The sequence below is a fragment of the Oryctolagus cuniculus genome, chromosome 4, assembly GCF_964237555.1.
Source record: "Oryctolagus cuniculus chromosome 4, mOryCun1.1, whole genome shotgun sequence".
NCBI lineage: Eukaryota > Metazoa > Chordata > Mammalia > Lagomorpha > Leporidae > Oryctolagus > Oryctolagus cuniculus.
The window spans coordinates 126,473,855-126,489,717 of NC_091435.1; the positions used below are offsets into that span (position 1 = coordinate 126,473,855).

A 15,863-nucleotide genomic window follows, 5' to 3' on the forward strand; every position below is an offset into this window, starting at 1 on the left:
CTGAGTTACACAGAGAGAGGAGAGGCAGAGAATCGTTGCTTCACTCCCCAGGTGGCCACAACAGCCGCAGCTGCGCTGATCCAAGCTCGAAGCTTCCTCCTAGTCTCCAACGTAGGTGCAGGGACCCAAGGACTTGGGCCACTTTCTACTTTCCCAGGCCATAGCCGAGATCTGGATCAGAAGAGGAGAAGCTGGGACTAGAACCGGTGCCCATATGGGATGCCAGTGCTTCAGGCCAGGGCATTAACCCGCTGCGCCACAGCACCGGCCCCTAAATGTGAGTTTCAAATAGTTCATATTCATTTTTAAATGCTTTTAAACAGTTAATATTCATTTAGATTTACTTGAGTATCTTTTTACATCTCCTGGGATCACCTTTATTTTGCCTGAAGAACATCCGTTAATAACTCCTTTAATGTGTGTTTGCTGCTGATGAATTCTGCTTTGTTTTCTGAAAATATTTTACATTATGATTTTCGAGGAAATTTTCAGCACTTTTTCCATACATTTTATGTTTTTCCACTGAAAAGTCAAGTGTTGTGTTATTGTTGCTTCTTTCAAAGTAATATATTCATTTTTTGAGATACTTTAAAAAGTTACTTTATCTAGGATTTTGAGTAGTTTTATTATGATGTGATTTCTTTTGTACTTATTTTCTGGTTTGGAAAGTTCTTGGGTATTAACTCTTCAAATATTTATTTTATCACATTCTTTCTCCACTCTCCTTCTTAAACTCCTTATTTATAAATGCTATATAATTTTGCTATATCCATTACAGAATTTTTTGTATATTTTACTATATCTCTGTAATGTAGTCTAGATATTTCCTTTCATTTATCTTCTAGTACACTTATTCTCTGTCTAAATGTATTGTCTTCTGTAAACCTCAGTTCTGAACCTATGAACTCCAAGTTTAGTATTTTGCATTTTGCATTTTTATTTAATATTTATAGCCTTTTAATTCTCTTGAATTTTTCCATCTTGTCATTATTTTGAAAAATGTTGTAACAGTTATTTTAAAGTCTTTTAATTCCAATATCTGAATCTCATGTAAATATTTCAATATTTACTTTTTAAGACAAAAATTTAAATCTATAATTATATCATGTTTATCATAAATGTTTATATATAAAGATTTGTATATATATAAAACAAAAGCATATGTCCAAGTGTATAATGTATGCATACATGGCTATTTTTTACTGACTGACTAACATCATCTAGAATAAAACAAAGACAATTTTAAGTTTTCCCAGCTGGACAGAAGCAGATCCCCATAACTGGTGAAAGTGTTACGCCGTTTTAAGGCTGAGCTTCAATCATTAGGAAAGTTGGTCTTCTATTGTTCAACTTTATTCCTTTAGGGTCGTAACTGAAAGCTTTGCATGTTATTAGGATCCTTCATCTGTTTAGATTCTAAATCTAGTTCTGTTTTTTATTAATGCAGTAGTACATATTCATAGAGTACAATGTAATAACAATATATTTATTGAATGATGATCAAATCAGGTTAGCTATTATTTACATCTAGCTAAACGTTATTTCTTTTAAATTTTTTAAAAAAATTAACACTCAATAATTTCACATATCTATGGATTATCAAGTGATATTTCAACAAATGCACACAGTGGACACCAATGAAATCAAAGCAATCAATATTTCCCTCTCACTGTAATTTCTTCATGCTTGGAGTATTCTACATTCTCTCCTCTGTTCATAAAATATATGATAGGTGAATTTGAACTATAATCATTCTACTGTACTGTAGAACACACGAACATTTCTTCTATCAAAACCATTATTCAACATTCTTCTATCTCCTCTTCATCTCTACCATCTCAACCTCTAGTAGTCACTGTTCTGTATGAGATCAACTTTTTTTAATTGTCCACATTTGAGGGAGAACTCATGATATTTGTCTTTCAGAGTCTGAAATATGATATCTTCTCATTCTATCCATTGTGTTGCAAATAAAAGGGTATCATGCTTTTTTGTGGCTGAATAATATTCTATTGTACTATAGGCCACATTTATTTATCTATTTATCTACTGATGAACAATTAGGTTAATTGAGTATTATGAATAGTGAGGCAATAAACATGGGATTGCAGGTATCACTTTGATGTGCTAATTTCATTTCCTTAGGATATATACCCAGAAGTGGAATTGTTTAATCATGTGGAAGATTTTAGTTTTTTCAGAAAACTTTATATTCCCTTCCACAATAACTGTACTAATTCATATCCCTACCAACAGTGTGTGAGAATTCCCTTATCTCCACATCCATGCCAGCATGCATTGACTTGTTTTATCCAGCTATTATGGAATACCAGAAGCTCTCAAGCTTTTCAGTCTCTTGGTCACTGACTTCTGATCAGTTTAACTTCTTAGCTGCCAATTCAGAGTTGAAAACATTTTAAATGAGAGGCATCATTTAACATTTTTCTCACCTCTCTGCAAATAAATGTTCTGTGTTTGAGTCCATCTTTTTTAATAGTTTTTGGTTTAAAAAGCTAGCTTGCTATTGTTAGGAGAATATGCACACAATAAATAAATATTGTCTGTGAAAGGAACGAGAAAAACAAGAAGAATGCTTAGGGGAGATTTTTCATGGCAGCTAAAAGTTTTTCTTTTTAGAAAAGTAAAAAATACTTCATATTCTTACAAATGGTGTGCAGATATAAGTTAACCTAATAAAAGGCATAAAAGAATAAAAAGATACAAGGACAGATAATGAAAAATCAAAATAAATTAAAAATAAGAGGTTAAAGATAAATTTAAAAGTATTATGAGTCATAACTGTTGAAATCCTTACTTAATGTATACTAAGCTGATCTTCTGTATATTAAGATAATCGAAAATGAATCTTGATGTGAATGGTAGGGGAGAGGGAGTGGGAGGGGGGAGGGTAATGGGTGGGAGGGACGGTATGTGGGGGAAGCCATTGTAATCCATAAATCGTACTTTGGAAATTTATATTCATTAAATAAAAGTTAAAAAAAAGTATTATGAGTCATAACACAAAGAAAGTAAAATAATCTTTTAAAAACAAAAATCTATTATGTCAACAAATAAAGAATTTTTAAAATCAGTATGGTAAACTAAGATAACTGAAAAAGTGTTCAACTAAAAATCATGGGTAAAATTTTAAGTACTTAAAATATTTGTAATGGATCGTTGAGTTTACAAATAAGAAATTTAAACCCACAAGTGACAAATATCAAGCCACAGCTGAAAAGAATAAAATATGAGTTTTACTGCTGCTCTCTCATGGTGTTAATACTTTACTAGTCCAATAAACTGGAGGCTGAGTTTTAAAGTCCATCTGAGGCAAACAACAAGGAATATGACCCCTGCAAAACAGGAAACTGAAACTGAGAATTCCCCCATGAAGTCTGTGCTACTCAGTGAAAGACCAGACTATATAAAAATCCTTTACCAGATGCAGGATACAAAATCAATGCACAGAAACCAACAGCCTTTGTATACACAGACATTGCCATGGCTGAGAAAGAACTTCTAAGATCAATACCATTAACAATAGCTACAAAAACAATCAAATAGCTTGGAATAAATTTAATCAAGGATGTCAAATATCTCTATGATGAAAGTTACAAAATAGTAAAGAAAGAAATAGAAGACACAAAAAAATGGAAAAAGCTGCCATGTTTGTGGATATCATCAAAATGTCCATTCTTCTAAAAGCAACTTACAGATTCAATGCTATACCAATCAAAATGCCAAAGACATTCTTCACAGATCTAGAAAAAATGATGCTGAAATTGATATGGAGGAACATGAGACCTTGAATATCTAAAGCAATCTTGTACAACAAAAACATAGCCGGAGGCATCACAATACCAGACTTCAAGACATACTACAGGGAAGTTATAATCAAAACAGCCTGATACTGGTATAAAAACAGATGGATAGACCAATGGAACAGAATAGAAACACCAGAAATCAATCCAAACATCTACATCCAGCTCATATTCGACAAAGGAGTAAAATTAACCTCTGGAACAGGGACTTCCTCTTCAACAAATGTTGCTGGGAAAACTGGATGTCCACATGTCGAGGTATGAAGCAAGACCCCCACCTTACACCATATAAAATAATCCACTCAACATGGATTAAAGATCTAAATCTATGCCACAACACCATCAAATTAATTGAGAGCATAGGGGAAACCCTTCAAGATCTTGGCACAGGCAAAGAATTTCTGGAAAAGACCCCAGAGACACAGGTAGTCAAAGCTAAAATGAACAAATGGGATTACCTCAAAAAAAAATACTGAAAGGGAACTTCCACTTTGACTATGACCTTGTCTAAATAAGATCGATGTCAGCAAACTCAAGAGGCTTCCATAGCTTGGAAACTCATGACTAGAACCTAGGGAGATTACTGACGCCATAAACGAGGGTGTCAAATTGTTGTCAACAACAGGAGTCACTGTGCACTTACTCCTCATGTGGGATCTCTGTCCTTAATGTGTTGTCCAATGTGAATTAATGCTATAACTGGTACTGAAACAGTATTTTACACTTTATGTTCTGTGTGGGTGCAAACTGATGAAATCTTTACTTAATATATACTAAATCGATCTTCTGTATATAAAGATAATTGAAAATGAATCTTGATGTGAATGGGATGGGAGAGGGAGCGGGAGATGGGAGGGGTGCAGGTGGGAGGGAAGTTATGGGGGGGGCATTGTAATCCATAAACTGTACTTTGGAAAATTATATTTGCTAAACAAAAGTTTAAAAAAAACAAATGGGATTACCTCAAATTAAGAAGTTTCTGTACACACACACACACAAAAAAAGTCAGGAAAGTGAAGAGGCAACCAACAGAATGGGAGAAATTATTTACAAACTACACAACTGATAAAAGATTAATAACCAGAATATATGAAGAGACCAAGAAACTCCAGAGTAACAAAACAAACAACCCAATAAAAAGATGGGCCAAGGACCTCAACAGGCATTTTTCAAAAGAGGAAATCCAAATGGCCAACAGACACATGAAAAAATGCTCAGGATCACTAGTCATGAGGGAAATGCAAATCAAAACCACAATGAAGTTTCACCTCACCCCAGTTAGAGTGGTCCTCATACAGAAATCAATGAACAACAAATGCTGGAGAGGATGTGGGGAAAAGGGCACCCTAACCCACTGTTGGTGGGAATGTAAACTGGAAAAGCCACTGTGGAAAACAGTATGGAGATACCTCAAAAATCTGAATATAGACCTACCATAGGACCCAACCATCCCACTCCTGGGAATTTACCCAACGGAAATGAAATCAATAAACAAAAAAGCTGTCTTTACCTCCATGTTTATCACAGCTCAATTCACAATAGCTAAGACATGGAAGCAACCTAAATGTCCATCAACTGAAGACTGTATAAAGAAATTGTAGGATATGTACACTATGGAATACTACACAGCAGTAAAAAAAGGATGAAATCTGGTCCTTGGCAAAAAAATGGAGCAAGCTGGAAAACCTCATACTTAATGAAATAACCTGGTCCTAAAGAGACAAACACCCTATGTTCTCCGTGATTTGGGAGAATTAATAACACAGCTAAAATGAAAGCTATAGAAGCAAAATAGTCACTTTTAGAACCAATGCCTTCAAGAAACCTTGTCGAGAAACAGTTAACCATTGTTACTTTTTATTGTGTATATCTTTTTGTTTTGTTTTGTTGGTTTTTTTAATCTGTTTTGTTTCTTTCTCTCTCATCTCTCTACTTCACACTATATGCTGAACTCTCTATGTAACACACAGTTAATTATATGTATTTTAAGGCAACTGGAAAAAAATCCCAGATAAAAATAAGGGAGGGAACAAGAGATGGAGGAGGTAATCTAAAACTGTAAAACAGTCTAGTTCTGCATACAGCCATATTGACTCACCTCTCAGGGTACAGCCTAAGAACTAATCATGGGCTCCAAACCCTTAAGAATCGGAGGTATAAACACCATCTTCACTGTTAAATGATCATATTAAATATTAAAGGCAACAGATAGACTGGTCTAAGTTTAAAGGGACGATATAAATAACATCAAGTACCCGGTAAATATTATAGAATTAAAAAAGGAAGGAAGGCCCAACATGGGAAGCAGTCCACAGCAGACTCCTAGAATGACTTTCACAGTAAATAACACTCTGACCTCAGAATCAACCCACAAGGCTTCCTGGTCGGGCTGAAAGGCCTGCAGGAGCATTGGAGCATGGAAAGACAAGACTCCGGAAAAAAAGAAAATCCTACACAGAGGATCTCTGTGAGACCTCGGAGGCAAGAAAGGGTCATCAAAGGAGACACTCTTCTCTGAAGGGAGAAGAGAACTTCCACTTTGCTTATGGCCGAGTCTAAATACCTTCAGGGTCTGTGATCACAAAAAGCTTCCATAGCCTTGGCAGCCCATGACAAGAGCCTCAGATGATCACTGACGTGAAAAAAAGTGTCAGTTGTTAAAGGAACAACAGTAGTCACTGTGCACTTGCTCCCCAGGTAGGACCTCTGTCCCTATTGAATTGCAAATAACCAGCCTTTGCAGCCATTTGGGGTGTAAACCAGCAGATGGAAGATCACTCTTTTTTATTTATTTATTTATTTTATTTATTTGAAAGAGTTACAGAGAGAGGTAGAGACAGAGGGAGAGGTCTTCCATCTGCTGGTTCACTCCCCAGATGGCCACAATGGCCAGAGCTGTGCTGATCCAAAGCCAGGAGCCAGGAGCTTCCTCCATGTCCCCCATGCAGGTGCAGGGGCCCAAGGACTTAGGCCATCCTCCACTGCTTCCCCAGGCCATGGCAGAGAGCTGGATCAGAAGAGGAGCAGCTGGGACCAGAACCGGCGCCCATTTGGGATGCCTGCACCTCAAGCCAGGGCTTTAACCCACTGTGCCACAGCACTGGCCCCCACTCTCTCTGTCTTTATCTGTAACTATGCCTCTCTATAACTATGACTTACAAATAAATAAAATGAATCTTTAAAAAATTGGGCTCTTAATTATACATCATATTCAGTTTTGTTTGAAATCTTGGCTAACACTCTTTCTAACAAATCTAGTGAATCCACTTCAATTTCTGTAATAAATATCAAGTAGTACACAATTTGCAATATCAAATAATTAGAAGTCTTATTTTTAGAAGTCTCTTTTTAACATCGTTTGCACTCCCTTATAAAACTGAAAATTTCTTATAAAAATTAGAAATTTACTGATAAAAATAAAGTTTATCAAAAATTTTTTTGAGGAAGACACAAATTTGGCATCCAGATTTGATATCCAAATAAAACTCCCTGGGAAGTTTCACAGGGCTCAGCAAGGTAATCTGGGAACTCAACTAATCCTTGAGATTTACTGTGAAGAAACTCTTAAATGTTTCAAAAAGGGAGCACATGATCTTGGAATTCAACCACGTATTCTCAGAACAGCTCCTCCAAGCTCTTAAATGTCTATCTCTGGAACCCTCAGGAGACTTTTCAAATTTAATACCTCAGAGGAATATCAGGCTGACATATACAGAAGTGCCTTGTGCAGCCCTGACACTTGCTCCGATAAGCTTCTGTGTTGAAGAATTAAATGTAAACACAGAGGGAAATATGTAGAGCTTCCATTAATTATTTATAAAGCCCTCCATCTGCCTGAAAAGTTTTATCCTAATTTGTGTGTATTGCTGAGGGTGCTGTGTATTCTTCCTGTGATGAAGGTTGAGAATGGCTCACAGCTTGCTTGAAGAACTCTTTGATAGACTAAAGGTCAAGAAGCCTGACACTGCTTCACATAATTTGGTTTAAATAGAATGATCTGGTTTTAGTGTGGACACATATATCAAACTCTGCAACTGACTCATGGCTTCCTATAGATTAACTCAGAAACTATTAAAATACCTCAGGGACTTAAAATGGGCTTTCTCTCATATGTATAATATTTGGCAGAAAAGCTGTAAGGTATGTGTAGATCACTTAATCAGTGAATATCTTTGCCTGTAGTCTTTTGATTGAATACCTTAGCTATTAATAATAGACATTGTAGATGCCTGCTGTTTGAACTCTAATGTGTTGAAGATTTATCTGTTCATCAACAAGACAGCAGAGAAAGTGCTATATTTCCCTTCTATGTCTGTACTAGTGGCACTAGTAAAATTGTTTTAAGTTATTTCAGCTGCAACATTTATTATCACTGTGGAAACAATTGTTAGAAATTGAGTTACCAATTTTTTTGCAGAAATAAATTTTGAGGAGGTATCAAAGGAAGAAATACATTCTTTAAAAAGTTACAAAGAACCCCACAATTGGCCCATGATTGAGCTCTGAGTAGGAAGAGTTTTAATCATGCTGTTTAAAATCTTTAATACACAATTAAGAAAATTACTGTAGAGAATTTGGAGAATTTGCCAGACAAGGATTTCAGTATAAATTTCTTCTCTATAGAGTGAAATTAATGAACAAGTTATAATTTATATTTGAATGGAAGAGCCTGTCAGTGTTGTTATACTTCTGGTTGTTGTTGTTTACCTCATTCTTTAGCATGGATAGGTTAGACACCTGTTTCCCAGTTAATACAGCATCAGAGGCAATGGATAATGACAATTGACTTCTCTGTTTTCTTCTGTTTGTTTTTTTTTCCCACAACTGTATCTATTGCCTCATCTTGATTTATAAGCAAAACCTGGGAAATGTACCCCCCCCAAATGTTTTGTGGTTTATTTGTAAATAATACAGAAAATATTACTGTTTTTTGGTAAAAAAAAAAACAATTTTGTATTATTTATTTCAATCCAAATAAAATGCAAACTTTTAAAAACCCTGCTTTTTATGAAATTAAATGATTCATGAAAATATAGAATCATGCCTGATAATTTTAGAATATAAATATAAATCATATATTTAATTTTTTAAACATTGTATTACATAAGTATATTTAAATGCATAATATACCCATACATTATTAATTCTGAATGATTAATATCCATGCTTCATGGTATAAAAATTTTAAATAGCTTGAGGAGTAAAATTATATGCTCTAACACAGTCATTTATGTTCATTTATATGACATTTTTGTATTAGAAATAGATTTATAAAGCCTCAAACTTCCAAAATATCTTATATCCTGGGTTAAATATCAGGAAGTTTCGATCTTACAATGTATCAACACAAAACACATGACAGTTCTGTGAAAACTGTTGTAATATAGTGAAATTACACTAGTCATACTATAGCACTGAGAACATTCACCTTATCATTTATCACTACAATAAGTTACTACAGAATCATTTTTTATATATAGAAGAAATAAAACATGAAATACTCTTTTGGAATCAAAAATATATAATATTATTTCTATAAGAATGAATTAAGCAAAGCAAATACTTACCTTTAAATGCTCCATATATTCCAAAGCATGCACAGACTTCTTATTTATGAATAAAACTAAAATGGGATTTCTAGCAAAATAATTTGAAGATCTTATGACATGCAGTAAAGTCATTCCTTTCATTATTCAGAAACACGGATAACTGAAAAAACAAAGAGAGTTAATAACGGGCATTCTTTCTATGAAAAGAAACTTGTTAATAATTCCCTTCCTTTTAAAGAGAAAAATACATTGTGGTGGGTGTGGAATGCAGCAGGCTAAGCCACCACCTGAGATGCCTGTATCCTATATCATCTTAGCTTCCTGCTAATTCTCTGCAGATGATAGCCCAAGTATTTGGGTCCAGGTGTGCCACATGGATGGATTTCCTGACTTCTGATTTTAGCCGGGTCCAGCCTTGGCTATTGCAGGCATTTGGTGAGTGAAGCAATGGGTGGAAGATTTCTTTCTCTCTCTCTCTCTCTCTCTCTCTCTCTCTCTCTCTCTCTTCCTTTTCTTTCTGACTACAGAGTATATTAGGTGAGTTCTACCAGATCAGTTTTCCAAAAGTATGTTCTGTGGTTCATACTCCCATGAGAAAATTTGGAGACTACACCCTCCAAAAAAAAAGTAGAAGTAGCTCTGAGAATCTCCGAATACTATATTTTCTCTCCAGAACTTAGAGATGTATATGAAGCATATTGAAAGTTTTGGAGGTTCTGTCCTGAGAAACCTGTTTATGTAGCTATGAAAAAAAAAGAAAACCAGACAAGCCACTAAAGCAAAGTAGGGAATTTTTCCCCCAGAGCTAAGCAATCCAGGACTGATGATAGCAGTTTCACAATATAAACAGACCTGAGATGTATCCCCTATTCTGTTCCACCATCTTCAGTGAGATGGATGATTTCTGTCACTGAATCTGTATTGCAGACAGGGAAAGAGGAAGAATAAAGTGCAGTAAGTTTTTGCTAGTTGAGCAACACTTCACCTAGTAACTCTAACTACATTCTACTGGCCAGAATGCATCATGTGGATATTCTTAACCGAACAAGTTGAGAAATGTGTATTTTTAACTGGCAACACTGCTTCCCTAAAACAAAATTTAATAGTGTCTGCCACATAACCACACACAAAATATGGTATTCCTTTAAAGAGAGATTGTTCGGCTCAACCAGAGACCTGCTGGATGAGAATCTGTAGGGATGCAGCTCATAAGACGCCATCTGCATCGGAGGTTCTTCTACATACTAGAGTTAGAGAGCTCTCAGTGTAAACTTGAATTCCTGTGGAGGCCAGGGAGTACACAAAGGAGTGCACACACCAAGTTCACAGAATATAGTAAGGAATGCAGGAACTGTGGGACATGTGACCCAACCAATGGAGACTGACACTGCCTAGTGCTTTTCTTACGGTCATGACAAGGCCATTTGATCCTGGATTTGCAGGCTGTTTTTTTTCTATTATTTCTTTCAAGGGAAGATGCAAATCCATAGTTTAATAAATGTATGATTTTTAAATGCTGACAAACAGCTTTTAAATATTTGAAGTGTTTTTTTCAATAAATGCTTAAAAAGCTTTCTTTTGCCTGCTAAAAAAAGTGAATGCAGACACTAAGGTTACACAACTTATAAAAATTAATAAAAAATGGTCATCAATCTAAATGTAAAATTAAAAACTGTAAAATTTCTAGAAGATAACATAGGTTAAAATCTAATTGATGGTAACTTGTTAAATATACCAAAGTCATGATTCACGAGTGACATAATTATTAACAGGACTTTATTATAATGAAAACTTCTCTGAGAAAGTCAGTATGTATATAATGAGAAAACAATACACAGGAAGAAAATATTTCTAAAGAAACATCTGAGAAAAGACTGTTATCCAAAATATACAAAAAATTCTTAAAACTCAACTTAAACAAACAATGTGATTTAAAAATGGGCCGAAGAAATGACCAGATACTTTACTAAAAATATATATACATGGCAAGTAAACATGTGAAAAGATGTTCCATAACAATTTCATTAAGGAACCACAAGTTAAAATAACAATAAGTCACTACTACACATCTACCAGAATATTAAAGATCCAAAACACTGACAACACCAGTGCTGGTAAGGATATGGAGCACAGGAACTCTCATGCATTGATGAACAGAATAAAAAATGAACCCACTGGAAAACAGTTGGGCAGTTTCTTACAAAACCACATAGTCCAGCAAATATGCTCAATGGTATTTACTCAAAAGACTTGAAAACTTATGTTTGTATATAAACCTGAACATGGATTGATATAGAAGCTTTATCTAGAATAATCAAAATTGAGAAGTAACCAAGATGTTTCAGAAGGAGAACAGATAAAATACTGTAAACCAGACCATGAAATAGTATTCAGCACTAAAAAGAAATGAACTACCAAACCATGAAAACACATGGATGAACCTTAAATGTATATTGTTAAATGAAAAAAGTCCATTTGTAAAGGCCACACACTATAAGATGCAAATATATGTCATTATGAAAAAGACAACTATGGAAAAGAATGGTTACCAGGGTTAGTAGGGTTGAAAGGAACTTATGAATGGGCAGAGCACAGAGTTGTTCTCAGGCAGTGAGTCAGGTCTGTACTATAGTAGTGGTAGATGCCTGCTATTTTACATGTGTAAAAATTCACAGAATGTGTGACACCAAGAATGGACCCTAAAGTGAACTGTGACTTTTAGGAAATAATGATGTGTCAGTATAAATTTGTATACTGTAACAGGCATACAGTTGTGATACAATAACCTGCAGTACAGATATCTGTAGGTTACCCATAGCAGGAGAGACTATGTATGTGGGGGGACAGCAGGTATACTTTCCACTCCATTTTACTGTAAACCTAAAACTTCCCTAAAATTGTATCTATTTTTAATGTACATTTAAAGGATGTGTATGGGTAATCAAAATCAGATCTGCAGGTATAAACTGATAAATTTTGGAGAAAAAGAGATATTAAAGTTTATAAACTTCATATGTTGTAGTCCTCAAATTTTAGCCTTAGGAGATATTATCACTTATGGAATAGTAATATGAGCAATATTTATTGAAACTTTAAGAAGATTGTCTTACTTCCCATTAGCACAAAGCAGTATTTATCCACACAATACCCTCTAACAAAGATCGGTTAGAGACAAGTAAATGTTTCAAATTAAAAATACATACTTCTGTTTAAAAAGTATGTGGGTCAGGAGCAAAGCAGAAATAGTAAGAGACAGAGTTGGCCCTTCAACTCTCTGAGCTCAGACTTGTTAAGGAGGAAGGTTATCCAGAGATGGAGTTTTCTGGAGTAATACATACTTAACATAAATGCATTCAGGTCCATTCAAATACAGAACGTCTGACTGCCAAGGCACGTTTAACCTATACAGCATACAGCCTTCCAAGTGCAACAATTATCTGACCTGCAGAAAGTCTAACAATTTGATTATGTGTTGTTTTTCACAGAAACACTTGATTTATTTATAGGTGTAAACATTATGTACACTACATGCACATACCTTTCTAAAAACTGGATCGTATTTTCCAATAGGCAGCCACCATAGTTTAATTTTGCTTCTTGATAAACCTTATAAGAATGGAATAAAATAATTTTAGAGCCTGCTGTGTCTGGCTTATTTCACCAACCAAAATGTTTTTTAAAAGATTTCTTTCTTTCTTTCTTTCTTTCTTTCTTTCTTTCTTTCTTTCTTTCTTTCTTTCTTTCTTTCTTTCTTTCTTTCTTTAAATGGCAGTGTGACAGAGAGAAACAGAGACAGAGACAGAGAGATAGCAAGATCTTCCATCCACTGGTTCACTCCACAAATGGCTGCTACAGGAGCCTGGAATCCCATCTGGATCTCTCACATAGGTGGCAGATCTACTGCTTTCTCAGACACATGAGCAGGGAGCTAGATTGGAGGCAAAGCAGCCAGGACTGGAACCCATGCCTTGATATGGGATGCCAGCATTGCAAGCAGTGGCTTAATGCTACACTAAAATGCTGGCCTCAACCAAAATGTTTTTGAATGTTCATTCATGCTCTCGTATGTATCAACATCATTCTTCTTGCATACTCAGTAGTATGACCATAGCACCACTTATTCATCCATCTTCTTGTTGAAGGACGTTAGGTTGTTTCCAGTTCTTTACTAAGGAAGCTTCTGCGGGCACTCCTTAACATGCCCTTTTCTGGACATTCATTTTCACAGCTTTCGGGTAAATGCCTGGGAGTAGAACTGCTAGGTCCTAGGACAGTTGCAAATTTGATTTAATAAGGAATTGCCAATTGTCTTCCAGAGAGATGTTACCATTTTACCCTCCTATTCACATTATTTTAATTCCTTCTCATCCTTATCAACTACTCTGCTGGGGTCAAAACTGCACCTCATTTTGACTTTCATTTGCATTTCCCTTCTGACTAATGATGCCAAGCAGATTTTCTTGCAGTTACTGGCTATTTGTGTTCCTTCCTTTTATAAGTTTCTGTTCAAATCTTTTGCACATTTTAATTGGGTCAACTGCCTTCTTAGCATTGATTTAGTGTCTTTTTTACTTATTGAGTGCAAGATCTTTGTCTGATACATGTGTTGCAAGTATTATTGCCCAGTCTATGGCTTGCCTTTCATTTTTAGCAATGTCTTACAAAAAGCAGAGGTTATTGATTTTGGATAATTTCAATTTATTCATTTTATTCTAGGATATTTACATTTTAATTTTTATCTGTAAGTCTATAATCCATACCTAAACATTGTATATGAATGATATGCATGAAGTCACAGCCAGTTATTTTTCATACATTTATTCAGCTGCTTCAGTATTATTTCTTGAAATAAATTGCCTTTGTTGAAAAAAGTCTATCGACTTTAAATGGTAAATATATTTCTAATCTCTATTCTACTACATTGGCCTGTTTTTCCATTGTTGTACTAATATCACATATTGTTAATTATCACTGCTTTATAGTATGCCTCGATGTCAAGTAGTATAAGTCCTCTAATCCTCTTTCCTTCACCAGTTTTTGTTTACTTTTTTTATTTTAAAATAAATTAAAAGATTTGATTTGAGAGGTAGAGCTATAGACACAGAGAGGGAGAGAGAGACAGAAAGATCTTCTATCTACTGGTTCACTTCCCAAATGGCTGCAATAGCCGGAGCTAAGCTAATCCAAAGTCTGGAGCCAGGAGCTTCCTCTGGGTCTCCCACGTGGGTACAGGGACCCAAGCTCTTGGGCCTTCTTCCACTGCCTTCCCATGCCATAAGCAGGGAGCTGGATCAGAAGAAGAGCAGCCAGGACATGAATGGAACCCAGATGACATGCTGGCACACAGAAGAGGCTTAGCCTACTATGCTACAGCACCAGCTCCTCAAAATAAATTTTAAAATGACCTTGTCAATAACTATTAAAAAATGCCTACAGATTTTTAAATGGCATTATATTGAAACATATATCACTTTTAAACATTATATACTTACAAATAAAATTAAACATGTGCACAATTTTTTACACAGTAAAGTGACAAGATATTTTTCAGAGAAATTTTAGGAAATCTAAATAATTGGAAGCATGTAATATTTTAAAATACATTTCAGACAAAGAATGGTAAATCACAGAGCAGTGACAATATGAAGGAGGTCAACTAAAGGCCAGGAAACTGTGGAATGCTCATATAGGGGAAGAATGTAGTGGAGCCAGGTTTGCTGCAGGTCCCTCTGGTGTCTGGCTCTGGGCAGATAAAGCTGTCTCTCGTAAAGGAAGATTTACATCCTGCCTTTAGGTAGACAGATGAAAAGAACAGAAAGTCCTTCTGCATTCTAACTTTCTACAGCTCAATAATCCTTAGTACTTAGGGGGGAAATATTATGATTTCCTTTAGTGTCTTCATCCATGATGCCAGCACTTGCATGGAACATACATTTGGATAAATATTTAAAATGAATATATAAATGAAATAAATCGGATTTCTATTTTCCCCACTTTCCCTAGATTCTGTAATTACCAACTCCAAAGCCAAATTAACTCATGATTTCCCCCATTTTAATGCCTTTTAAATAATTTTTTTTTTGCTGCATGTAACAGTTGACACCCCTCCTTCTTGATCTCTTCTGTTTCTTTTTTTTATTTTTTTTATTTTTTTTAACTTTTATTTAATGAATATAAATTTCCAAAGTACGATTTATGGATTACAATGGCTTCCCCCCCATACCGTCCCTCCCACCCACTACCCTCCCCTTTCCCTCTCCCCTTCCATTCACATCAAGATTCATTTTCGATTATCTTAATATACAGAAGATCAGCTTAGTATACATTAAGTAAGGATTTCAACAGTTTGCTCCCACACAGAAACATAAAGTGAAAAATAATAGATGATTTTTTTTAAATGATGATGAAATCAGATCAGACCTATTGTCATGTTTAATCCCAGTGAGAGTCAAGTTGGGAGTTGATAATTTCTTTTTTTTTTTTTTTTTACAGA

The 15,863-nt window shown here is 35.1% G+C and overlaps 1 long non-coding RNA gene across 1 annotated transcript in view; it reads right to left on the reverse strand.

Annotated features, from left to right (window-relative positions):
- The window catches only part of LOC138849357 (uncharacterized), a 32,733-nt gene extending 19,722 nt beyond the window's left edge, over positions 1 to 13,011 (reverse strand). Inside the window, exons 1-3 of the long non-coding RNA XR_011388106.1 lie at positions 12,909 to 13,011; positions 10,223 to 10,286; positions 9,389 to 9,530 (exon numbers count right to left, since the gene is read on the reverse strand). This is a non-coding gene — a long non-coding RNA (uncharacterized lncRNA). The remainder of the gene's footprint in view (positions 1 to 9,388; positions 9,531 to 10,222; positions 10,287 to 12,908) is intronic.
- Between the last annotated feature and the right edge of the window lie 2,852 nt (positions 13,012 to 15,863).